The sequence below is a fragment of the Mobula hypostoma genome, chromosome 10 (assembly GCF_963921235.1).
Source record: "Mobula hypostoma chromosome 10, sMobHyp1.1, whole genome shotgun sequence".
NCBI lineage: Eukaryota > Metazoa > Chordata > Chondrichthyes > Myliobatiformes > Myliobatidae > Mobula > Mobula hypostoma.
In genome coordinates, this window is record NC_086106.1 from 42,343,592 (window position 1) to 42,369,800 (window position 26,209).

The window sequence follows — 26,209 nt, forward strand, 5'->3', positions numbered from 1 at the left end:
AAAAGGCAATACGTGGAGAAAAAATGAGATACGAAGGTAAACTAGCCAAGAATATAAAGGAGGATAGTAAAAGCTTCTTTAGGTATGTGAAAAGGGAAAAAATAGTTAAGACCAAAACTGGGCCCTTGAAGAGAGAAACGGGTGAATTTATTATGGGGAACAAGGAAATGGCAGACGAGTTGAACAGGTACTTTGGATCTGTCTTCACTAGGGAAGACACAAACAATCTCCCAGATATAATAGTGGCCAAAGGACCTAGGGTAATGGATGAACTGAAGGAAATTTATATTAGGCAGAAAATGGTGTTTTGTATAGACTGTTGGGTCCGAAGGCTGATAAGTCCCCGGGACTTGATGGTCTGCATCCCAGGGTACTTAAGGAGGTGGCTTTAGAAATCGTGGACGCATTGGTAATCATTTTCCAATGTTCTATAGATTCAGGATCAGTTCCTGTGGATTGGAGGGTGGCTAATGTTGTCCCTCTCTTCAAGAAGGGAGGAAGAGAGAAAACAAGGAATTATAGACCGGTAAGCCTGACGTCGGTGGTGGGAAAGATGCTGGAGTCTATTATAAAAAATGAAATTACGACACATCTGGATAGCAGTAACAGGATCGGGGCAAGTCAGCATAGATTTACGAAGGGGAAATCGTGCTTGACTAATCTGCTGGAATTTTTTGAGGATGTAACTATGAAAATGGATAAGGGAGAGCCAGTGGATGTAGTGTACCTGGACTTTCAGAAAGCCTTTGATAAAGTCCCACATAGGAGATTAGTGGGCAAAATTAGGGCACATGGTATTGGGGGCAGAGTACTGACATGGATCGAAAATTGGCTGGCTGACAGAAAACAAAGAGTAGCGATTAATAGGTCCCTTTTGGAATGGCAGGCAGTGACTGGTGGGGTACCGCAGAGTTCAGTACTGGGACCGCAGCTGTTTACAATATATATTAATGATTTAGATGAGGGAATTAAAAGTAACATTAGCAAATTTGCCGATGACACAAAGCTGGGTGGCAGTGTGAAATGTGAGGAGGATATTATGAGAATGCTGGGTGACTTGGACAGGCTGGGTGACTGGGCAGATGCATGGCAGATGCAGTTCAATGTGGATAAGTGTGAGGTTATCCACTTTGGTGGTAAAAACAGGAAGGCAGACTATTATCTAAATGGAGTCAAGTTAGGAAAAGGGGAAGCACAATGAGGAGTTGTGGAGGCCAAGTCTCTGGATGCTTTCAAGAAAGAGATGGATAGAGCTCTTAAAGATAGCGGAATCAAAGGTTATGGGGATAAGGCAGGAACTGGATACTGATTGTGGATGATCAGTCATGATCACAGTGAATGGCGGCGCTGGCTCGAAGGACCGAATGGCTTACTCCTGCACCTATTGTCTATTGTCTATTGTCACCCAAGAGGAACTCTTACAGGAGTGGAGGATGATGACGTCTGCAGCCCTTCTGGTGACTTTGGCTTCACCAAGACCAACGGGGTTCGATTCTTCTACAACTGGGACTCTTCTTGCAGGTTCTCTTCAGGGAACCCCGGTTCTTTGAGGAGCATTTCCTTCTGCTCCTGCCTCTGCTGAATTTCCCCGTGCATCTGCCTGGAGAGATAGTGAGATTTTCAATACCAAGCCATTGTACCAATATTAACAATGCCCTCTCCCACCCCTTCAATGTTCCAACCTCATGCCCAGTAGGGCCAGCACGCTCGGCTGTTCCAGAGGGAGCAGTACCGGGGGCAAGAATCACCCGTGAGTCTAACATTGAGGGGGGTGGGGTGCTCTTTGACATAGGAATGGGAAGTGTACCTGACCTTGCACTCAACGTCAGTAAGACCAAAGAACTGATTGCAGACCTCAAAGGGTAAGAGGAGGGAACACACATCAGTCCTCACAGAGGGATCAGAAGTGGAGAGAGTGAGCAATTTCATGTTCCTGGGTGTCAGCATCTCTGAGGATATTAATGCAGAGAATTACAAAGCGGGCACAGCAGCAGCTATATTTTATGAGAAGGCTGAGGTGATTTAGTATGTCTGCAAAGACACTCTAAAATCTCTACAGATGAACCATAGAGAGCATTCTAATCGGCTGCATCGCCATCTGGTATGGAGGGTGAGTGGGCACTGCACAGGACTGAAACACAGGACTCAATGATTCAGGAACAGCTCCTTCCCCTCACCCATCAGATTTCTGAATGGACAATGAAACCATGAACACGAGCTTACTACTTTTCTCCCCCTCTTTTTGCACTACTTAATTAATTTAACTATTATATATATGTAAGGGGTTTCCTTTTTTAGTCACTGCGTAGTCTAATTAAAATGGCTTCTTTGTTATGTTATAATTGAAAGGGCTTCTTTGTTATGTTAACTGCTGAGAAAGTCCTCCCGCTAGCAGTTTGTTTTGGATTATCTATTGATAAGAGGACGGTTGAACCAATTGGGTCAGTTGTTATGCTTTCTGTGTGTCTGTAAGATATTGTGATGCGCGGGTTTTTGGGCAGAAGGCGGGAGAGAGAGAGAGAGAGGATGGACCAGGTGCTGTGAGTCCGCTAACGGGGTCGGACCCCGAGCAGTTGTCTGAGGTCCAGGGTGTTCAGTGAGGAGAGGAGGCGGAGATGAACTCATGTGGGGTGTCTGATCGACCACCGTAGTTGGTCCCAGGTGGCAGGTCGAGGTGGTCCGAGTGGATCACAGGGTGAAGAAGGAGGGTCCTGAGCTCCAACTGTTTGTGCACGAAGAGATTGAACTTTGATAAGTGTGGCATCTTTTATTTTCCTTTTATATTTTATTCTCTATTAATTATATAGTTCCAATAATATCTATAAACTAAATCATTTAGTCGTATCTGGTGTATTGTCTGTTATTTGGGCGGGGTGGGGTACATCACACAGCATCTACACAAACTAATTACCCAGTTTGGCAGGGCTGAGGGCTGTTTCCCTAGACAACAGCGAGCTGAGCGATCCTGAGGCTGGCCGGGGGGCTACATTTGGGGGCTCGTCCGGGATTGGATCTAGTGGTATGCTGTGTGGTTGCCCTGTTTAAATCAGTAATGTGTGTCTCTGTGGGTTATTTGCTGGTTATTACTGCATACGCTGATTCAGTATGCAGACGACATTCTGATAGCTTCTGCTCTTGGGCCACCATGTCTGACAGATTCTTTAACACTCCTTGAACATTTGGCCAGAAGAGCACACAGGGTGTCTTTGGAGAGAATGCAGTTTTGCCAAGAGACTGTCCAGTACTTGGATTCCAGCTCAGTAAACGTTGGCGAAGTTTGGGAAGGGATCGAATAAAAGCAAGAAAGCAGGTCCCAGTCGGCAAAACGAAAAATGACATTCTTTCTTTCCTGGGCATGGTAGAGTATTGTCGACGTGGATTCCCGAATACCAGGAGAGGGATGCTGTGTTGTGTTCTGCTACATTGAAAACAGAGCCCCCACCGTGGAATGGACACCCGAAAGGGAAAAAGCCTTCCATGAGCAAAAGCAGGCTTTAGTCACGGCGCCGGCGCTAGGATTACTTAGCTATACTGTAGTAAGCCCTTTCTACTATATGTAAATGAGTCACGAGGGTTTGCCATGGGCATCCTATGCAACGAGCGCGGGAGTGGGAAGAAACCAGTCGCTTATTATTCTGCGGCATTCCCGGCAGTCGTTAAGGGAATGCCAGCCTGTTTGCTTGCCGGAGCAGCCACCACTGAAATGGTAGAAAAGCCTATTCCCATTTTATTGGATCACCCGTGCACTGTGACAGTACCCCATGCCGTAATGCTACCGTTGAATTCAGCTGCTACTCAGCACTTTACCGCGGCCAGAAGGACAGGCTGTGAGGTGATTCTTCTCTCTCGATCCAGCTCTATGTAGAAGAGATCTCCGGCTATTAATCCAGATACCTTTGTTCCATTACTGTCTGCACGGCAGGATGAAGATGACCATGACTGGCTGCTCGCAGTGGAAGCCGCTGCCACTCGCCGACCAGATCTGAGAAGCGAACCTATTGAAAACCCTCATTGAATTCTTTTCACGGACGGCTCTTCGCACCACCGAAGAGATGATCTGTTGCCGGCAGGATGTGCCGTAGTAACTGCCCACGAGGTAGTACAAGCTTGTGCCTGCCAACAGGAATATCAGCGCAGGCGGCAGAACTCTTGGCCGTCACCCGTGCTTGCATTTTGGCCAAAGGACAAGCTGCCAATGTTTATACCGACTCACGTTATGATTTTGGGGTAGCATACGACTTTGGGCAATTGTGGAAAAATAATTTATCACTTTGTCAGGAAAAGTGATTGAACACGCCGCCCTGAACCTTTTAGAAGCCATACAGTTGCCACAGGCTTTAGCAATAATTAAGTGCGAGGCACACACCTCAGCCGTTTTGCAGACATGGTAGCAAAACAGGTGGCCCCTCAGCAACAACCTGTGCTGCAAGCCCCTCGGGTTTAATCTGGAGGGAAGCAGCTCCCTGTGTGTATTGATGTCCAGTCGTGGCAGGAAGCTCAAATCTGGCCTCACAGCAAGAGAAATGTGCCCGGAGCAAATCTGAATGCGACCGGGATACCGGTCTATGGCGTCACCCAGACGGCTGAGTAGTGTGCCCGCGTAGTTTATGTTTGCCCCTGGCTCGCCTGGCACATGGCCAGGCTCACATGTGCCAAGGAGGGGTGCAGCATGCCATCATTCAACAATGGTATGCCCCAGGGATAACAGTAACTATCGAGAAGGTAGCACGAACTTGTTTAGTTTATCAGTAAAGCGATAGAGGAAAGACGCACGCTAAATTTGATTACCTTTTGAAAATTTGCAAATTGACTTTGTACATATGCCTGCTGAAAGGGGGTTTAGGTATATATTGGTAATAGTAGACGTGTTCTCCAGATGGGTGGAGGGCTACCCAACTAGGAGGGATGATGCAAGAACTGTGGCGAACATATTGATGAAAGAAATTACACCCAAGTTTGGAATTCTCCAAGGGAGAAATAGCGACAGGAGAACCAATTTTACAGATAAATTCGTACAGGGACTGAAAGAAGCCTTGGGGTTCCAGTGGAAATTGCATATCCCCTACCAGCCTCAGTCCTCGGGTATGGTGGAAAGAGCAAACTGGCAAATGAAAGCGGCTTTGACAAAAGTTTGTCTGCAAAACGGCCTCGGCCACTGCCCTTAGTAATGTACTGTCATGGTCCGGATCGGGGTCTCTTTAAATTTACTTTGTTTATGTTACGATATGGACCATTGACTCCCTGTTTCCCTTTGGTTCCCTGTTTTCCCATGTCCCTCAGCCTTGGTGATTAGAGGCAATTTACTCTTGGCTGAACCGGTAGTTTATAGTCTCCGGCTTTCAGCTGTTCGGCACGAGAGCGTTTGCAAAGTCACCAAGGTACGGCATGCCAATGTCATCTGGCCGGAGCAATCCTAGTCAACGCCTGAAGTGAGTGCCGGTAATTCGCCTTTCCTCACTCCTCTCAATTTACCTCGCTAAAGCGAGCCCGCAAAGTTTCCTCACCGAGGTGGGTCCGTCAGTTAACCCGCCGGAGGGAATCAAGAACCGCTGTCTACTGTTCTCGGGCCGAGTCCAGAGCTCGCCACTACCCGGAGGCTCTAAGTCAAGTCCTGGCTCCGGCAGCATCCAAGTTCTGAGTCAAGTCCTGGCCCTGGTGGCATCCAAGTTGAGTCAAGTCCCATCCCTGGCGGCATCCTAGTTCCAAGTCAAGTCCCGGTCCTGGCGGTCTGTGATTCCTGCCCTACCCCCCTGTCTGAATCCCTTCTCTGCCCCTCTCGCCTCTAGTCTTCGTCTGCAGCCCTCGCCTGCACTTCGGTCTAGTTCTGTCACCGGAGCTAGATAAGTACGGTCTGGTGTTCTTTCATGTTGGTCTTGTCTTGTCCTTGCCTCCGTGGGGTAAGTCAGGCCATCTTGTCGTTGCCCCGCGGGGGTTCATGTTCTGTCTTGTCTTGTCCTTGCCTCCGTGGGGTAAGTCAGGCTGTCTTGCTATTGCCCCGCGGGGGGTCATGAGTCCCGGCCCTATGTCCTGTACCCAAGGAGGGGTCCCGACTCTGTGTTCTGTGTATGTGTCCATGGTTCCAGGTACCTGCTCTCCCGAGACCGAGGCTCGGTTTTTCCGTGTTCCTCCTCTCCCTAGCCCATGTCATGTCCGACATGGGGTTGGAGCCCGAGGCAAGACCCGGGTACTGGGTCCTTGCCCAGTCTCTGGCTCGGAGTCCATACCGTAGCCTCTTCATGTCGCCTCTAGTTCTGGGATCCTATTCCGAGTCCAAGCCCAGAGCCCTAGTCCCAGCCTAGTCGTAGTCCTGAGTCCTTGTCCAGTCGCTATTCCTGCTCCTGCCTTGCTCTCCTGGTATCCAACAATAAACTCAATTTACTTAACCTCACAAGATGTGTCTTGCATTTGGCTCCACCCTCGCTCCCAACGCCCCACGATTGTGACATGTACGCTCTGTGAAATCTGAAGAATAGAAATACAGGACTTACCCCTCATGGAATTTTGATGGGGTGGCGTATTACAACGGGAACCAAGCCTCCCACAACCCCAGAAAAGGTAGCCCTGATGTGGAATGATAAGAAGACACTGAAATACGCACAAGCATTGTGTCAGGAGGCAGGAAAATTGTTTGAGAGGGTCCGGCAAGCCCAGGCACCGTTAACTGAGGGTGACATGCATCTGTTTAAGCCGAGAGACAATATCTGTGAGATCAATGAACAAAGATTCTTTCTCTCCCAGGTGGAAGGGCCCCTACCTGGTGCTGACGACCCGTACAGCCGTTAAGGTGAAGTTGAAACCTGATTGGATACATGCCACCAGGTACAAGTTGCACCAAGACAAGGATGAAATAAATACTGAACATGTGGTGTCTTCACCGAGAGAGAGGAACGGCGCTGAAAACCAAGAACAGAATGTGTCAAGAGACAGAAAAAAATCTAAACTGTAGCTCGTATTGTATGTATTTAGTGACTGATTATTAACAAAATATATACTCGAAAAAGGACTGACGTGAGGGAAGTAGTGGTAATAATCATATTGGGGGTAGGATTGATTAAGTGCCTAAAAGCGCCGGAGGGCAAAAGCAAAGAAATGGGGAACGGGAGAAGATTTGAGCTTGTGAAGGAAGGACAGGGTCGCCCACAATTACAAAATACATGTGGCAATTTGCGAATTATACGGCTTACTGCACAAATCTAACCAGTTGTTATGTTTGTATGGCAGTTCCCCATTCTGCGCAGAGTCCGGTATATCCTAAACCCCGTCGGTGGAAAGAGAACCCTTGTTATGTACATTGGCAGGATTACATGCCTGTAAAATTTCAGGCAGCGAGTCTGCTCGGAATTCCCTTGATTCCGTAAAGTATCTGGTCTTGAGTAGTCTTAAATTATGGGGAAATACCACCACTAACTTTACAGCACTGTACTCCCCCACTATGGTCTCCAAGCTCGGGCCTTGGTTAATAGCTCCAGCACTGACTCTATACCAAGAGAGGTGTATGTAAAACCGCATAGCCCCGGCTCCGGTCAGTTTGTGTTCTGGACCAGGGTATAAGAACAACTGGTTAGGATTTTCCTGGTGTGATACCCCCTTCCCGCCCCAAATGCAGTGGCCCGATCAACCCGACAATGTGAACAATAGAGAGTATTGGACAGGTAGAAATTAGACCAATGTTACTGTTCACCGCCTCTATTGTATATGGACGGCAATGGGAATATATGGTGTGCCCGGGGTAAGCTGGATTTGTGGGTCCAGGGCGTATCCGTGGCTCCCTCACGATGGGCTGGGTGTTGCTATTTGGGAAAATTGTCCACCTCTGTTACAACTATAGTTCTGCCACTCAATGTTTCTCATGCCGACCACCTACACTCACGAACTAGACGAGGTCTTTGGATTTCTGCAGGGAGTAAGTTTTTGGCAGGACTACTCCCCTAGGTGGGGTGTAGTAAATAATGCCCATATAATAGACAATATAAGTTTAGAACTAGAACAGTTGGCCGATGAGACTATAGAGTGATTCACCATTCTGAACCAGGAAATGGAAAATTTTCGACTGGTGGGTGACCTCACAGAGCAGAATGGCCCCAGACTATATTTTAGCCAGGGAAGGAGGGGTCTGTGCATAATGTTGCACCTACATACTGATGTTTCCGGAAATATGACCCATGTGTAAGAACATATGAGCCAGCTGCAAGATGAAATACGTAGCCTGAACTCTCAAGCCCCTCCAGAAGGTTGGCATTTCTTAAGGTCAGTTAAATCAGTGTTAGGAGAAGGAATATTTTCCTGGTTACAGCCCCTCTTTTACGGGCTCATTGCCCTGGTCTGCTTAGCGGTGGTAGTTCATTGTGTCGTACAACTATGCATTCGCTGGGTCTGCGCCCGTACAAAGTCAAAGCCAGGGGAGACGGTGGCATTACTCTCTGTGCAATCTCACAATGCAGGAGAGGGGAAAGTAGAGGAGAGTTACGATGAAGAGGAATGTTTAAGAATGCGCACTTATCAAGTGGGTTATGAGCGCTCTTTTCCGAAAGAAGGGGATACGAATCTTTAGGTGTTGATCAGAAGGATCAACAGGAGGGATTTGTGGTGGAAATGGTTAAAGCTAGTGTATGATGGGATACTTGACCACTCTGGAGCAGCTGGACTTTCCAGACTGCTGATGCGTTTTGAGAATAACCTTGGATGATAAGTGCAGTACAGCACCAGGAGCTCCAATAAACAAGATACTAGGTCCCTGGAACGATGCGTCTGTGGAAAGCGGCCAGTGAGTGAGTGGGCCACTGAAGGAATGGAGCTTTGAGGCTTCGACGAGAAGAGATGGAAGACAAGCTTACTCCCAGTTAGTCTTTACAATGCCTCCTGAGACGGTGATGTGCCTCTCATGTGAGATGTGGCAGTCTTGGGAGAACTCCCCTCTCCCGCAGAGTCACATCTGCCAGAAGTGCATACGGCTGGGCAATCTGGAAGACCGTGTAAGGAATCTGGAGCAGCAGCTGGATGACCTTCGACTCATAAGGGAGAATGAGGCAGTCATAGATGAGAGCTACAGGGAGGTAGTCACACCTAGGCTGTCGGAAGCAGGTCATTGGGTGACAGTCAGAGAGGGGGGAAAGTGAAGGTGAGCAGACAGGTAGTGCAGAGCTCCTCTGTAGCCATTCCCCTGAATAATAAGTTTACCGGCCTGGACACTGTTGGCAGGGACGACCGACCAGATGTGAGCCACGGTGGCAGGGCCTCTGGCACTGAGTCTGACCCAGTGGTGCAGAAGGGTGGGACGGAGAAGAGGAGAGCTGTCGTCATTGGAGACTCTATCGTCAGGGGAGCAGACAGGAGATTTTGTGGACGTGAGAAGGACACCCGCATGGTTTGTTGCCTCCCGGGTGCCAGGGTCCAGAACGTCACAACATCCTGGTACGAGAGGGAAAGCAACCAGAAGTCGTGATACATGTAGGGACCAATGACATAGGCAGAAAGAGGGATGAGGTCCTGAAGTGTGAGTTTCGGGAACGAGGCAGAAGGCTGAAGAACAGGACCTCAAGGGTGACGTTCTCAGGATTGCTGCCAGTGCTACGTGACAGAGATGGTAAGAATTGGAGGAGATGGCAGTTGAATGCGTGGCTGAGGAGTTGGTGCAGGGAGCAGGGTTTTAGATTTTTGGATCATTGGGATCTCTTCTGGGGAAGGTGGGACCTGTACAGATTGGATGGGTTGCACCTGAACTCGAGGGGGAGCAATATCCTTGCAGGTAGGTTTGCTAGCATGGTTTGGGAGGGTTTAAACTAATTTGCGAGGGGGATGGGACCCAGAGCGATAGAGCAGTGAAAGAAGTGCATGGAGTAAAGCCAGATCTAACATACAGAGAGGCTTTGAGGAAAGAGAAGCAGAATAAACGGTGTAAAGACAGTAAGGTAGAAGGGCTGAAATGTGTGTATCTCAATGCAAGAAGCATCAGGAACAAAGGTGATGAACTGAGTGTTTGGATACATACATGGAATTATGATGTAGTGGCCATTACAGAGACTTGGCTGGCACCAGGGCAGGAATGGATTCTCAATATTCCTGGATTTCAGTGCTTTAAAAGGGATAGAGAGGGCGGATAAAGGGGAAGAGGGGTGGCATTACTGGTCAGGGATACTATTACAGCTACAGAAAGGCTGGGTAATGTAGCAGGATCCTCTTTTGAGTCAGCATGGGTGGAAGTCCGGAAGTGCACCGAGAACGGTAAGCGTAAAGGAGTTTCATGCTTACTGATCTGGTTGATAACGGATGGTGCAATCCGGGGTATATTACGATCGAGGAACGTGTTTGCAGACTGGATATTAAACTTTTTACTGTTGGACTTCAGCCACATTCCACCGTGATACAACACTTGGCGGCACAGGAGGTCGTTCCTGCCTGTGGCCATCGAACGTGCAGCTCCTCCCGTGGAGGGTCAGACACCGAGCCAATAGACTGGTCCTGGACTTATTTTCCATCTGGCATAGTTTGCATTTTGTTGTTTGATTGTTGGTGTTTTTTGTATTGCTATATTTACGCTCTATTCTTGGTTGGTGCGGCTGTAACGAAACCAAATTTCCCTCGGGATTAATAAAGTATATCTGTCTATCTATCTAAGTTAGGAACAGGAAGGGAGCAGTTACTCTACTGGGCGTATTCTATAGGCCCCCTGGTAGCAGCAGAGATACAGAGGAGCAGATTGGGAGGCAAATTTTGGAAAGGTGCAAAAATAACAGGGTTGTTATCATGGGTGACTTTAACTTCCCTAATACCGATTGGCACCTGATTAGTTCCAAGGGTTTAGATGGGGCAGAGTTTGTTAAGTGTGTCCGGGACAGATTCCTGTCACAGTATGTGGACAGGCTGACTAGGGGGAATGCCATACTAGATTTCTTCGGTATTCACCAATGAGAGGGAACTTGATGATGGTGAGGACAATACGAGTGAGATTGATGTTCTGGAGCATGTTGATATTAAGGGAGAGGAGGTGTTGGAGTTGTTAAAATACATTAGGACGGATAAGTCCCTGGGGCATGACGGAATATTCCCCAGGCTGCTCCACGAGGCGAGGGAAGAGATTGCTGAGCCTCTGGCTAGGATCTTTATGTCCTCATTGTCCATGGGAAAGTACCAGAGGATTGGAGGGAGGCGAATGTTGTCCCCTTGTTCAAAAAAGGTAGTAGGGATAGTCCATGTAATTATAGACCAGTGAGCCTTACGTCTGTGGTGGGAAAGCTGTTGGAAAAGATTCTTAGAGATAGGATCTCTGGGCATTTAGAGAATCATGGTCTGATCAGGGACAGTCAGCATGGCTTTGTGAAGGGTAGATCGTGTCTAACAAGCCTGATAGAGTTCTTTGAGGAGGTGACCAGGCATATAGATGAGGGTAGTGCAGTGGATGTGATCTATATGGATTTTAGTAAGGCATTTGACAAGGTTCCACACGGTAGGCGTATTCAGAAAGTCAGAAGGCATAGGATCCAGGGAAGTTTGGCCAGGTGGATTCAGAATTGGCTTGCCTGCAGAAAGCAGAGGGTCATGGTGGAGGGAGTACATTCAGATTGGAGGATTGTGACTGGTGGTGTCCCACAAGGATCTGTTCTGGGACCTCTACTTTCCGTGATTTTTATTAACGACCTGGATGTGGGGGTAGAAGGGTGGGTTGGCAAGTTTGCAGAGGACACAAAGTGTAGATAGTGTAGAGGATTGTCGAAGATTGCAGAGAGACATTGATAGGATGCAGAAGTGGGCTGAGAAGTGGCAGATGGAGTTCAACCTGGAGAAGTGTGAGGTGGTACACTTTGGAAGGACAAACTCCAAGGCAGAGTACAAAGTAAATGGCAGGATACTTGGTAGTGTGGAGGAGCAGAGGGATCTCGGGGTACATGTCCACAGATCCCTGAAAGTTGCTTCACAGGTGGACAGAGTAGTTAAGAAAGCTTATGGGGTGTTAGCTTTTATAAGTCTAGGGATAGAGTTTAAGAGTCGCGATGTACTGATGCAGCTCTATAAAACTCTGGTTAGGCCACACTTGGAGTATTGTGTCCAGTTCTGGTCACCTCACTATAGGAAGGATGTGGAAGCATTGGAAAGGGTACAGAGCAGATTTACCAGGATGCTGCCTGGTTTAGAAAGTATGCATTATGATCAGAGATCAAGGGAGCTAGAGCTTTACTCTTTGAAGAGAAGGAGGATGAGGGGGACATGATAGAGGTGTACAAGATAATAAGACGAATAGACAGAGTGGATAGCCAGCGCCTCTTCCCCAGGGCACCACTGCTCAGTACAAGAGGACATGGCTTTAAGGTAAGGGGTGGGAAGTTCAAGGGGGAATATTAGAGGAAGGTTCTTTACTCAGAGAGTGGTTGGTGCCTGGAACGCCCTGCCTGAGTCAGTGGTGGAGGCAGATACACTAGTGAAGTTTAAGAGACTACTAGACAGGTATATGGAGGAATTTAAGGTGGTGGCTTATATGGGAGGCAGGGTTTGAGGGTCGGCACAACATTGTGGGCCGAAGGGCCTGTACTGTGCTGTACTGTTCTATGATCTAAATTATGAGTCCTGATAACGGGAACAAAGGGGACTGTTAGACTTGCTCTCAGAGATAAATCATGAGCCCTGATGGTCACAATGGTGGGGGCGGGGGGCGCGTAGGGAGCAAGGGTGGACCCAAATGCAAGACACATCTAGTGAGGTTAACTTAACTGAGTTAATTGTTCGATACAAGGAGGGCAAAGCAGAAGCAGGAATAGCAAACTGGACAAGGACTCTGGCCGTGGTCTAGGCTGGGACTAAGGGTCTGGCCTGGGGGCCTGGGTGCCTGGGCGCCGCCAGGGCCAGGTGAGCTCAAGACTCGGCCCGGGAACAGTACACAGCGGCTCCAGATTCCCCCTGGCTGGTTAACTGATGGACCCGCTTCGCCGAGGAAACTTTGCAGGCTCGCTCCGGTGAGGAAAGGTGACTTACTGGCACTCGCTTCGGGGGGAGACCAGGCTTGCTCCGGCCAGATGACATTGGCTCGTAGTCCCTTTGGTGACTTTGCAAACGCTCTTCCGCCGAACAGTTGAAAGCCGGAGACTCTAAACTGCCGGTTCAGCCGAGAGTAAATTGCCTCCAATCACCAAGCCCGAGGGACATGGGAAAACAGGGAATCAACGGTCCGGATCGTAACATAAACGAAGTAAATTTAAAGGGACCCCGATCCGGACCATGACGCTGATAACAGGGAACAAAGGTGGAATCGCGCTGAGAAATAATTGACGTGTCTTTTAAACAACTGATCATGTATTGACCGTGGGATGCCAAACAAAGTTATGTGAAGTTGTTTGTCTTGCTGTATAAATATGAGCTCTGTATAACCAAAAAAGTCAGAGTTCTGGTGACTGTGGAGACTGCCGCAAACTCTCCGTGATATCATGTTAATAAACTCTTAAAACAAAACTCAAAGTCGCTCTGGTGTTCCTAGTATTTCCACGACATTGTATGAGGAGCCTTTGATGACTCTGGGCCTGTACTCACTGGAGTTTAGCAGAATGGGGCGGAGGAGTCTCATTAAAACCTTTCAAATGCTGAAAGGCTGAGATAGAGTGGATGTCCAGAGGATGTTCCTGTAGTGGGGCAGGTGTAGGGCCAGAGGGCACAGCCTCAGAATAGAGGGTCCATTTAGAATGGAGGTGAGGAGGAATTTCTTTAGTTGGCCAGAGGATATTGAATCTATCAAATTCATTGCCTGTGGAGGCCAGGTCTTTTGGTGTACTTAAGGCTGGATTAGTCAGGGTGTGAAAGGTTACAAGAGAAGGCAGGAGAATGTGGTTGAGAGGGAAAATGGATCAGCCATGATGAAGTGGCAGAGTAGAGTTGATGGGCCAGATGGCTTAATTCTGCTCCTATCTCTTAAGGTGTTATTCTTCTAAGCTCCGTCAATATATCCGTCCAACTGCATGAAGAAACTTACACTGATGATCCCCCTTAAAACTCCTTCCTCTTCCCCTTGTTTTTCATATTTCCTGTATTGGGGGTGGGTGTGGTTATGCATGGAGAAGAGAAAGGACTTTGGACAATGAACTTGATTTTGGAGTTTACCCTCTCTATGTCTCTTGTAATTAGATTTCCCTAAGGTCACCCCTCAGCCGCCAACATTCCAGCCAAAACGTACCCAGCCGACAAAGTCTCTGCCCGTCCAGTCCAGGTATCATCCTGGTGAATCGCCTTTGCACATTCTCCAGCCCCACCCGACCCTTCTGAATGATGACCCAATCTAATATTCCATCCATGGGGCAAGACTGCGATACACCTTCTTCACCTCCTGAAGCTCCTGCTTTGCAACTTTCAGCGATCAGTGGACTGGGACCTCTTGGTCTCTCTGTCCATCAACACTCCAGCTCCAACATGCTCCCAATCTTCTCCTCTCTCGCTCTCCGCCAAAACCGCCCCACCCCCATGGCACCTTCTCGTCCTACAGCAATGCACTCAAGCAGCCTCATGTCACTTTCCCCTCCCTCACTTCGTCAACCTTGCCAGCAAGAGCGGCCAAGATCGAGACCCAGCCGGGCGTGCTTGATTGGCGCAGTGGGCAGGCAGCCACTCATGCAAGCAAGCGCACGAACAGAGATTTGATTTGAACACACACCGTCCTTGTGGAGGGACCAGAAGTGGAAGAAGGAGTGAGCAATTCCCAGATCCCAGGTGTCAATATCTCTGTGATCTAACCTGGACCCAACATAATGATGCATCAATAATGAAGGCAAGACAGTAGCTATATTGCATTGGGAGTTTGAGGAGATTTGGTATGTCACCAGAAACGCACAAATTTCTACAGATGTACCATGGAGGGTGTTCTGACTGACTGCATCAGTGTCTGGAATGGCCGGTGGGGGGGGGGGGTGGCGTTGCTATTGCATAGGGCTGCAGAGGGTTGTAAAATTAGCCGTCTCCATCATGGGCACCGGACTCCGTAGCATCCAGGACATCTTCAAGGAGCGATGCCTCAGAAAGGTCGTGTCTGTCATTCTACAGGACAAGCCCTGTTCTCATCGCTACCATCAGGAAGGAGGTACAGAAGCCCGAAGGCACACACTCAGTGATCCCGGAACAGCTTCTTTCCCTCTGCCATCTGATATCTGAATGGACATTGACCCCATGGACACAACCTCAGGACTTTTTTATTTCTATTATTGCACTACTCATTTAATTTAACTATTTAATAATATATACTTCGTGTAATTCACAGTTTTCTTTTTTCTCCCTGTTGCCATGCATTTCCTTGTACGCTGCCATATTGTTGACAAATTTCACGACTCATGCCTGTGATATTGAACCTGACTCTGATCCTGATTGATATGTCAGTATGAAATTTCCACAGACGCACGTCGGAAGGCATTCTGACGGGTTGCTTCACCGTCTGGTATGACGGCTCCAACGCACTGAACGGCAAGAGGCAGCACAGCGCTGTAGGCTCAGCCAGCTCCACCAGAGGCATGAGTCTGCCCACCACTGAGGACTGCTCACCGAGGACCCTCACCATCTGGGACATGCCCTCTTCTCATCGTGACCTTCGGGAAAGAGGTACGAGAGGCTGAAGTCCCACAGTCCATGATTCAGGAACAGTTTCTTCCTGTCCACCTTCTGATTTCTGAATGGTCCACGAACACGACCTCACTATTCCTCTTTTGTCTGTCTATCTGTCTGTCTATCTATCTATCTATCTATCTATCTATCTATATCTATCTATCTATCTATCTATCTGTCTATTTATTTATGACATATAATCATCTTATGCCTTCCACTGCACTGCTGCCACAGAACAACACATTTCATGGCAGTGGTCAGTGATAACACACCAGAGGAAATACACACAGAATGCTGGAAGAACTCAGCCGGTCAGGGGGCATCTACGGAAAAGAGTACAGTCAACATTTTGGGCCTTAACCCTTCTTCAGGACTGTGAGGAACGTGGAGAGATGCCTGAATTAAACGGCGGGGGGAGGGCTAAGAGGCCGGCTGGAAGGTGACAGGTGAAACCAGGTGGGTGGAAAGATGGAGGGCAAGATAACAAAGAATCTGATGGGAGAGGAGACTGGACAATAGGAAAAAGGGACGGAGGAGGGGACCTCGGGGAATTAATAGGCAGGTGAGAATGAAAGGTCAGAGTAGGAATAGAGGAGGGGGTGGTAGAAATTTTGTTAACCACAAGGAGAATTTGATATTTATACCATTAGGTTGGAGGATACCCATTCTGAATATAAGGTGTTAGTCCTCCACCCTGTGAGTGGCTTCGTCTTGGCACAAGAGGAGGCCATGGATCGACGCATCGGGACGGGAATGGGAATAGGAATTAAATGTTTGGCCACCGGGAAGTCCCGCTTTTGGCGGATGGAGAGGAGCTGCTCGATGAGGCGGTCTCCCGGTGTACGGCGGGTCTCACCAACGAAGAGGAGGAGCCCTGGACACAATAGACAATGATGAGACCACTGCATGTTCTACACCCTCCCCAACGGGCACAGGTGCAGGATGGAGACCACCAGGATTGAATGAGTCTTGACAGAGTGATATGTGTGATTTAATGAAATATTTTTGGAATAAGGCTCAGGTGGAAGGTCACAGGGGAGTCCAGAAAATAGAAGGAATAGCTTTCAAGTGAGAAGGAAAAGATTTCAAGGGAATCGGAGGCAAGAGAAAATCTGCAGATGCTGGAAATCGGAGCAACATACACAAAGTGCTGGAGGAACTCAGCAGGCCAGGCAGCATCTATGGAATTTCCAGTCGACATTTCCGGTTGAAACCCTTCGGCAGGGCTTGCTTTTCACACAGATGGTGGTGGGTATGTGGATCAAACTACAAAGGTGATGGTAGAGGCAGCGCAGTCCCATGGATAGGAAATGCTGAGAAGGATATGGGCAGAATGCAGGCCAAATGGGATAAGCATAGTGTGACGGGATCCTGAATTATCCCTTATGAACTGTGCTTTTTAAAAGAGAGAGGGAGCTGTACAGCACCAACACCTTCTTGTTAAGAGAGAGAGAGCGAGGCGAAGACTGCTCACAGTTTGTTTGGGATTTCTGCAAGGACACTGCCAGCTTCTGCGTTCCTACGGAGAGAGAAGGGAGGAGCCACCTGATGCACAGCTGGTGTTCAGCATTTTAAGACAAATAGAAGGTCAGCTGGTAGACAGACAGACACATGATTTTGGACACTGGATGAGCTTTGTTGTGCCCACAGAAAGGTGGGTTTTTAGAGGATCGATCAGTGGTTTTTGCAGTGTGGAAAAGGTGTGACTGGTGAGAAGTTATTAGTGTGTCCAACCCTCGCCCGGGTTGATAACTCCACCACATAAAACGGTCCCCTTGCTAACCTGTTTGATTTATCTGAATTTATACTACTGTATTGCACAGTTACTAATAAATAGCATTAGTTAACAGCAAAACCAGACTCCAAGCTTCCATTTCTGCTGGTTCTTTAACCCGTCACGGGGTACGTGACAATAGGCATCTTGCTTGGTTTGGGCAGAAAGGGCTGTTTCCGTGCTATTTAGCAATGACTCATCCCACTTGCCCGTACTAAGCCTTTAGCATCTACACCCTGGTTAATGAACTGCTTATTCAGATGCTTCTCACGTGTTAGACCAGAAGACACAGGAGCAGAATAAAGCCATCTGGCCCACGAAGTCTGCTCTGCCATTCCAGCACGTCTGGTTCATTATCCTTCTGAATCTCACTCTCCTGCTCTCTCCCCATAACCTTTGATGCACTGACTTAACAAGAACCTGTCAACCTCTGCTTCAAATAGACCCAATGACTTGTCCTCCACAGCCGTCCGTGGCAACGAATTCCACAGACTCACTGCCCTCGGACTGAAAAATTCCTCTTCATCTCTGTTCTAAAGGGACGCCCCTCAATTCTCAGGCTGTCCCCTCTCGTCCTAGATATCCCCACTATAGGAAACATCCTCTCCACATCCACTTTATCTCGTCCTTTCAATATTCAATAGCTTTTAATGATTCCCCCCCCCAGTATTCTAAACTCTGAGAGGCTTAATTCTGCTCCTATGCCTTCTAAACTCCTGTGTCTTAAGGACTTGTGCTCTGGAGGCCGGGGTTTGTTCTGTCTTAGGCGATGTGCATACTCTCCCTGTGACCCTGTGGGCTTCCCCCGGGGTGTCCGGTACCCCCCACCCCGGGTGGGGGGTCAGTGGATTAATCAACTGCTGTGAATGGTCCTCCCAGAGCGTGTGGATGAGGGGTTTAATGCGTAAGTGGGTGGTCTATGACTGTTAAACACCCAGTCTTGCCAGATTAGATAGGCAAAGTTTGAATAAGTCAGGACTATTCTCTTCATCGCAGAATGAGGGGAGGTCTTACAGAAGCATTCAAAATTATCATCGGTATTTATTGAGTGAAAGGCTTTTCTGCCCTCAAGTTGTGTGAGACTAAAACTAGAGGTCATAGGTTTAGGGTGAAAGGTGAACTATTCATGGGGAATCTGAGGATGAACTTCACTCAGAGAGCTGCGCTCAGCGAGTGTTGGGTCAAGCTGTCAGTGGGAAGAGGTAGCCACCGGTTCAATTGTAACAAGTGCACAGATGAGAGGGGTTTGGGAGGGATATGGTCTGGGTGCAGGTGGATGGGGCTAGGCAGAAATCAGGTTGACAATGACTAGATGGGCCGATGGACTATGACTGTCCGCGCCCCCCACCCCGTCTAGTTTAGATGTAATGGAGTCTACCTGTGCAGGTCGCATCGCCCCCAGAGGCCACCCTAATGATCAAAATCCCTGAAGCTCTCCCTCTTTAGCCAGACGTTCACCTGTCCTATCCTCCTGTTTTAACCCCTGCAGGCAGACTACATCTCTGCTCTCCAACCTCAGCCTGCGTCCCTAAACTCCCCTTACAGGACCTCATTTATCCTTCCAGCCTTTGTCCTTAGTACCAACACATACCTCTACACCCCCCCCCCCCGACGGGGCTGGGGATGGGGTGGGCCAACACATCACCCTGGAGTCTTGCTCTGGGCCGCACAGCAACCACATCCGTTCCTGTGACAGAAAGTAGCCCAGACAGTGCCAACTACTATCACCCACACGACAGCAGCGTCCTGTGTGTCTGACCAGCGGGCGGAAACAGGAACTGCCAGTGATATATGCCCAGGAGGCGAGAGACGCTCCCTGCCGTGTGAGAGTCGACCCAACGGCAAGGAGACGGACATTTCTACCGTGAACTGTGCGGACAAACTGCAGAGCCGAGAACAGGAATCGCGCAGCAAAGCAGAGGTAAAGAACTGTTAACACACCGAACTCTCTCGCTGTCTGAGACTTGCCAGATCAGTCTGAGATTCCCGGAACAGGGTCATTGCCAGAGTCAGGGGAGATTCCCAGGGTTATGGGGAGCGACAGGTGGGGGAGAGGGGTAAGAGAGGGAAAAAAGAGAAGGGAGAGGAGGAGAAAGGGGAAGAGATAGTGGGGAGAGAAGGGGAGGGAGAAAAGGAGAAATAAAGTGGAAAGAATAACTGGAGAAAAGAAGAGAAGGAGAGAGAAAGGGGAGGGAGAGTGAGAAAAGGGGGAGAAGGAGAAAGAGAGTAGAATTGCTGACTGAGTCGTAAGCGTGGGAGAGTGAGATATTTTTTCCTGTAAGTGTAAGACACGGCGCATCAGTGGGAGGGAGGCACAGGTTTACCGGTACCCCGGGGCTGACTCTCCCTATTGCAGGGTGATGTGTACGGGTACCCCGGGGCTGACTCTCCCTATTGCAGGGTGATGTGTACGGGTACCCCGGGGCTGACTCTCCCTATTGCAGGGTGATGTGCTTCGTGACCTGTGAAATGTCGGTCACCTCCAGGAAATGTTTACCATCGCAGCCACCTCTCTTAACCTCACAGTGACCTCGTTATTGTCTTGCACTTTGTTGTTTACCTGCACTGTACTTCACCGTGACACGCTGCAGAGGAAGAATGACGAGTCAGCACACAGAGAGGAGGTGCAGCGGCTAACGGACTGGTGCAGAGCCAACAACCTGTCTCTGAATGTGAACAAAACAAAAGAGGTGGTTGTTGACTTCAGGAGAGCACGGGGCGACCACCCTCCGCTGAACATTGACCGCTCCTCAGTTGAGATCGTTAAGAGCTCCAGATGTCTTGGTGTTCACCTGGCAGGGAATCTCACCTGGTCCCTCAACACCAGCTCCATAGCCAAGAAAGCCCAGCAGCGTCTCTACTTTCTGCGAAGGCTAAGAAAAGTCCATCACCCACCACAGTCTACAGAGGTTGTATTGAGAGCATCCTGAGCAGCTGTATCATGGCCTGGTTCGGGAATTGTACCATCTCGGATCACAAGACCCTGCAGCAGATAGTGAGGTCAGCTGAGAAGATCATCGGGGTCTCTCTTCCCGCCATCACAGACATTTACACCACACGCTGCACCCGTAAAGCAAACAGCATTATGAAGGACCTCACGCACCCCTCATACAAACTCTCCTCCCTCCTGCCATCTGGCAAAAGGTAGCGAAGCATTCGGGCTGTCACGACCAGACTGTGCAACAGTTTCTTCCCCCCAAGCCGTCAGACTCCTTAATACCCAGAGTCTAGACTAACATCTACATCATTTATTATTACATTGTAATTTGTCCTCTACTGTGCCCATTGTCTTGTTTATTAATTATTGCACTGCCCTGCACTGTTCTGTGCACTTTTTGCACTCCTGTGTAGGTCTGTAGTCTGGTGTAGTTTTGTGTGGTTTCATGTAGCATCATGGTCCTGGAGGAACGTTGTTTCGTTTTTACTGTGTACTGTACCAGTGGCTTATGGTCGAAATGACAAAAAAAGCCACTTGACTTAACTTGACCTGACCTAATTCTGCACTCTGCTGCGGAATGCACACTGTCATGATCTGATCTGCACCGAAAGTTCGCGGGACAAATTTTTCACAGAGTCTTGGTACATGTGAGAATAATAAGCTGTACATCACCACTTTCAGGGAGCTGAGGACTCAGATCCTGAGATCCCTCAGTCCGTCAGTACTCCTGTGGTGGAGCCACAGAGCACGGAGACAGGCCACTCGGCCCAACTGCTCCATGCTGACCGTGGAATCCTCCTTCTAATCCCAGTTGCCTGTGTTCGGCCTGTAATGCTCCTAGTCCTTCTCCTGTCAAAATGCCTCTAAAGTGGTACAATTTTCCCGGCCTCAATCACAACCTCTATGAAAGTCCCCACAATTTGACTTCCTCTTTTTGTCCAATCTGAACATGATCACGTCCTATGTGAATCAGACTTCATCTTTGTGCCCGACCAAAATATGACTTCCTGCTTTTCCAATTCCGGTTAGACGTTTATATGGGAACACTTCTAATTCTTAAACCAATCAACAGTAATAACTCCAAACAACTTGATCCATCTTTATTGATCAGTTCTGACTGGACCCCGCCCCCCCAAGCCCCAGGAATCAGCTGGCTGACCTCCCTTCATAACACAAGCATTGTTCCTCAGACAAGGAGAACAAGGCTGCAGACAGAATTCCAGACGCTGTTGCCCCTGTCCCAGGGTATCGAGGTACGTGGGTGCCAGGCCGCTTCGTGGCAGGAGGGTTTGCTGGTGCCGTGAAGTTAAATGGCGTGTCAGCCCTCTTGCTGTGAAGGCCAATGCACCGTTTACCTTCAGGGAAAAGCTGACAGAAGACGGGCAGTTTGTGCTGAAGCTTCACAAGGGCGCCTGGAGTACTGTGAGCAGTTTTCCACCCTGTGCCGAGGGATGTGCTGCTCCTTGACAGAGTCCACAGGAGGTTCCTGAAGGCGATCTCAGAAAGGAAAGGGCTGACATATACGGAGTGGTTGATGTCTCTGGGCCTGGACTCGATGGGGTTCAGAAGAGGGAGGAGGGCATCTCATCGAAACCGATCGGATTCTGAAAGGCCTGGATAAAGTGGACACGGAGAGGCTGCTTCCAGCAGTGGGAGAGTCTGGGATCTGAGGGCACAGCTTCAGAAGAGGGGAACTGAGATGAGGAAGAATGGCTTCAGCAGAATGTGGTGAATCTGTGGAGTTTTTTTGCTCCAGAGGGTGGGGAGGCAAAGTCACTGGGTCTATTTAAGGCAGAGATTGATCAGTAAAAACATCAAAGGTTACGGGGAGAAAGCAGGGAAAAATAAATCAGCCGCGATGGGGCAGACTTAATGGGCTGAATGACCTCACTCTTGTCTTACATCTTCTGGTCTTATGGCTGGTCTCCAACTTCATGTAGCACCGGTCAGCCCTCAGCTGGCATACTGCTTGTTGTTCTGTTCACCATACTATGGGGAGGATGTGATGGTGTGGAGAGGAGGTCGACCAGAATATTGCCGTGTCTCCATTACAAGGAGATTGTGTCTATTCTCCCGGAATGGAGGAGGGAATTGGTGTGGGTTTATTATTGTCACATGCACCAGATGCAGTCTTGCATACTCTTCATGCAGATCAGATCGTTGCACCATATACTGAGTCAGAGCAAGATAAACCAGTAACAAGGCAGAATGACGTGTAACAGCTACAGAGAAAGAGAATTGCGGGGAAGCAATAAGGTGTAAGATCAGGATGAGGTAGTTTGTGAGGACAAGAGACTGTCTTATTGTACTAGGGGGGCATTCAATTGTCTTATGACAGTGGACTAAAAACTGTCTTTAAACCTGGAATGCTTACTTTTATTAGTCTGAACATTGAATTCAAAAGTCAGGAAGTTTTGTTGCAACTTTTTAAAACTGTGGTTCGGTCACATCTGGAGTACTGCGCACAGTTGAGGTCGCCCCACTATGGGAAGGACGCTGAGGCTTTGGAAAGTAGGCAGAAGAGGTTTACCAGGATGCTTCCTTGTTTTTAGATAGACAGATATACTTTATTAATCCCGAGGGAAATTTGGTTTCGTTACAGCCGCACCAACCAAGAATAGAGCGTAAATACAGCAATACAAAAAACACCAACAATCAAACAACAAAATGCAAACTATGCCAGATGGAAAATAAGTCCAGGACCAGTCTATTGGCTCAGGGTGTCTGACCCTCCACGGGAGGAGCTGCACGTTCGATGGCCACAGGCAGGAACGACCTCCCGTGCCGCCAAGTGTTGTATCACGGTGGAATGTGGCCGAAGTCCAACAGTAAAAAGTTTAATATCCAGTCTGCAAACACGTTCCTCGATCGTAATATACCCCGGATTGCACCATCCGTTGTTAACCAGATCAGTAAGCACAAAACTCCTTTACGCTTACCGCTCTTGAGGGTTGTGCTATCAGGAGAGACTGGATAAATTTGGGTTGTTTTCTGAGTGGAGATCTGATTGAGGTTTACATAGAGTGGACAGGCAGTATCTGTTTCCCCGGGTTGAAATGCCTAATACCAAAGGGCATTGAAGGTGAGAGGGGGTAGGTTCAAGGGGGAGATGAGGGGCAAGTACTTTACTCAGCAAGTTGTGGGTACCTGGAATGTGCTGCCCGGTCTGCTGGCCGAGACAAATACTTTAGAGGCTTTTGAGAGATGTTTGGAAAGGCACATTGATGTAAGGAAGGTGGAGGGATATGGTCATGGTGGAGGTAGGCGGGATGAATGTTTGGGTGTTTTTGATTTGCATTTTAGCTGGTTCAGCACAACATTGTGGGCCGAATGGCCTGTTCCTGTGCTGTACTGTTCTATGTTCTACGGTGCTTTCAGAATCGATGGGGGGGGAGGGGGAGAAGAGAGAATGTCCAGGATGGGCGGGGTCTTTGATTATTTTGGCTACTTTACTGAGGCAGCAAGAAGTCTTGACAGAGTTCACGGAAGGGAGGCTGGTTTCCTTGGTGTGCTGAGCTGTATCCTCAACTTTCTTCAGTTTCTCCTGGTCGCAGGAAGAGCAGTTGCCAGACCGAGGCATGCAGCACCCAGATAGAATGCTTTGTAGGGTGCCTCTCGCTACCCAAAGAAAATCTATCATGTCTCCCCCCGGCCTCCATTGCTCCAGAGAAAACAAGCCAAGTTAGTCCACCCTGTTCTTCGCTACATCAGTGACTGCATTGGCGCTGCTTCCTGCACGCACGCTGAGCTTGTTGACTTCATTAACTTTGCCTCCAACTTTCACCCTGCCCTCAAGTTTACCTGGTCCATTTCCAACACCTTCCTCCCCTTTCTAGATCTTTCTGTCTCTATCTATGGAGACAGCTTATCTACTGATGTCCACTATAAGCCTACTGACCCTCACAGCTATCTGGACTATTCCTCTTCTCACCCTGTCTCTTGTAAAAATGCCATCCCCTTCTCGCAATTCCTCCGTCTCCGCTGCATCTGCTCTCAGGATGAGGCTTTTCATTCCAGGACAAAGGAGATGTCCTCCTTTTTCAGAGAAAGGGGCTTCCCTTCCTCCACCATCAACTCTGCTCTCAAACTCATCTCCCCCATTTCACGCACATCTGCTCTCACTCCATCCTCCTGCCACCCCACTAGGAATAGGGTTCCTCTCGTCCTGACCTACCACCCCACCAGCCTCCGGGTCCAACATATAATTCTCCATAACTTCCGCCACCTCCAATGAGATCCCACCACTAAGCACATCTTTCCCTACCCCCCCTCTGCTTTCCGCAGGGATCGCTCCCTACGCGACTCCCTTGTCCATTCGTCCCCCCCATCCCTCCCCACTGATCTCCCTCCTAGCATTTAACCTTGTAAGTGGAACAAGTGCTACACATGCCCTTATACTTCCTCCCTCACTACCATTCAGGGCCCCAGACAGTCCTTCCAGGTGAGGCGACACTTCACCTGTGAGTCAGCTGGGGTGATATACTGCGTCTGGTGCTCCCAATGTGGCCTTCTATATATTGATGAGGCCCGACACAGACTGGGAGATTGTTTCGCTGAACACCTATGCTGCGTCTGCCAGAGAAAGCAGGATCTCCCAGTGGCCACACATTTTAATTCCACATCCACGGCCTCCTCTACTGTAAAGATGAAGCCACACTCAGGTTGGAGGAACAACACCTTATATTCCGTCTGGGTAGCCTCCAACCTGATGGCATGAACATTGACTTCTCAAACTTCCGCTAATGCCCCACCTCCCCCTCGTACCCCATCCGTTATTTATTTATATACACACATTCTTTTTCCCTCTCTCCTTTTTCTCCCTCTGTCCCCCTCACTATACCCCTTGCCCATCCACTGGGCTTCCCGCCCCTCCCCCTTTTCCTTCTCCCTGGGCCTCCTGTCCCATGATCCTCTCATATCCCCTTTGCCAATCAGCTGTCCAGCTCTTGGCTCCATCCTTCCCCCTCTTGTCTTCTCCTATCATTTCGGATCTCCCCTTCCCCCTCCCACTTTCAAATCTCTTACTAGCTCTTCCTTCAGTTAGTCCTGACGAAGGGTCTCGGCCCGAAACGTCGACTGTACCTCTTCCTAGAGATGCTGCCTGGCCTGCTGCGTTCCACCTGGGGGGAGGAGAGGGAGTAGTGTAGTCTTCTTCTTCTTCTTCTTCTTTGAGTTTTTATGGCAGTTGGCATCCACACTGTTGCATTCCTGCCATCTTCAGGATTTATTGTCCTTCATTGTCCATTCACTTTAAAGCCGTCTTTCCAGTCCCGTCGCCCTTAGATAACTAAACAACCATCTCCTCTCCTGATCACTCTCCCCACATTCCAATAAACCTTTAGCACTGTTCTCTACCAGTCCTATTTTGTGTAATTGTTGTAACATTTGTTGTCTTTCCTGTGCAAATTTCCGGCATGAAATAAGGATATGCTCTACTGTTTCAGTCTCCTGACATAGATCGCAAAAACCTGTTGGATGCTTATTTATGATAGCCAGAGTACCATTACGGTTGCTGTGCCCCATTCTCAGTCTACTTATAATCACTTGCACCTTCCGCTTTACTCCCCTACTTCTTCCCAGATCTACTCTGTTCTGAATTGAATGTAAATGTCTTATTGCTCTATCCCAATGCTGCTGCCACTGTTGATTTATCCTTCTCCACAACATGCTCTTCCCCTCTGATTTTGATAGTTTAATATTGACCTCTATAGATCCTTTGACTGCTGCTTTTGCCAGCCTGTCTGCTGTCTCATTTCCCATAATACCCGAATGTGCTGGAACCCACATGAATGCGATATTTTTGCCTTGTCTAGCCAGTCTTGAATTTGCAAACAGGATTTCATAAAGCAGATCCTGGTGACCTCTAGCTGTACCTGCCTTAATGCTTGCAAGGGCCGACCCAGAATCGCTGCATATCGCAAAATTATTACAAT

The 26,209-nt window shown here is 48.7% G+C and overlaps 1 protein-coding gene across 3 annotated transcripts in view; it reads left to right on the plus strand.

Annotated features, from left to right (window-relative positions):
• The first annotated feature begins 19,120 nt into the window (after positions 1–19,120).
• Positions 19,121–26,209, plus strand: part of LOC134353292 (von Willebrand factor A domain-containing protein 5A-like) — a 122,296-nt gene continuing 115,207 nt past the window's right edge. For all 3 annotated transcript variants that reach the window (XM_063061325.1, XM_063061326.1, XM_063061327.1), the window contains exon 1: positions 19,121–19,259. The gene's annotated coding sequence lies outside the window, so the exon portion shown is untranslated. The remainder of the gene's footprint in view (positions 19,260–26,209) is intronic.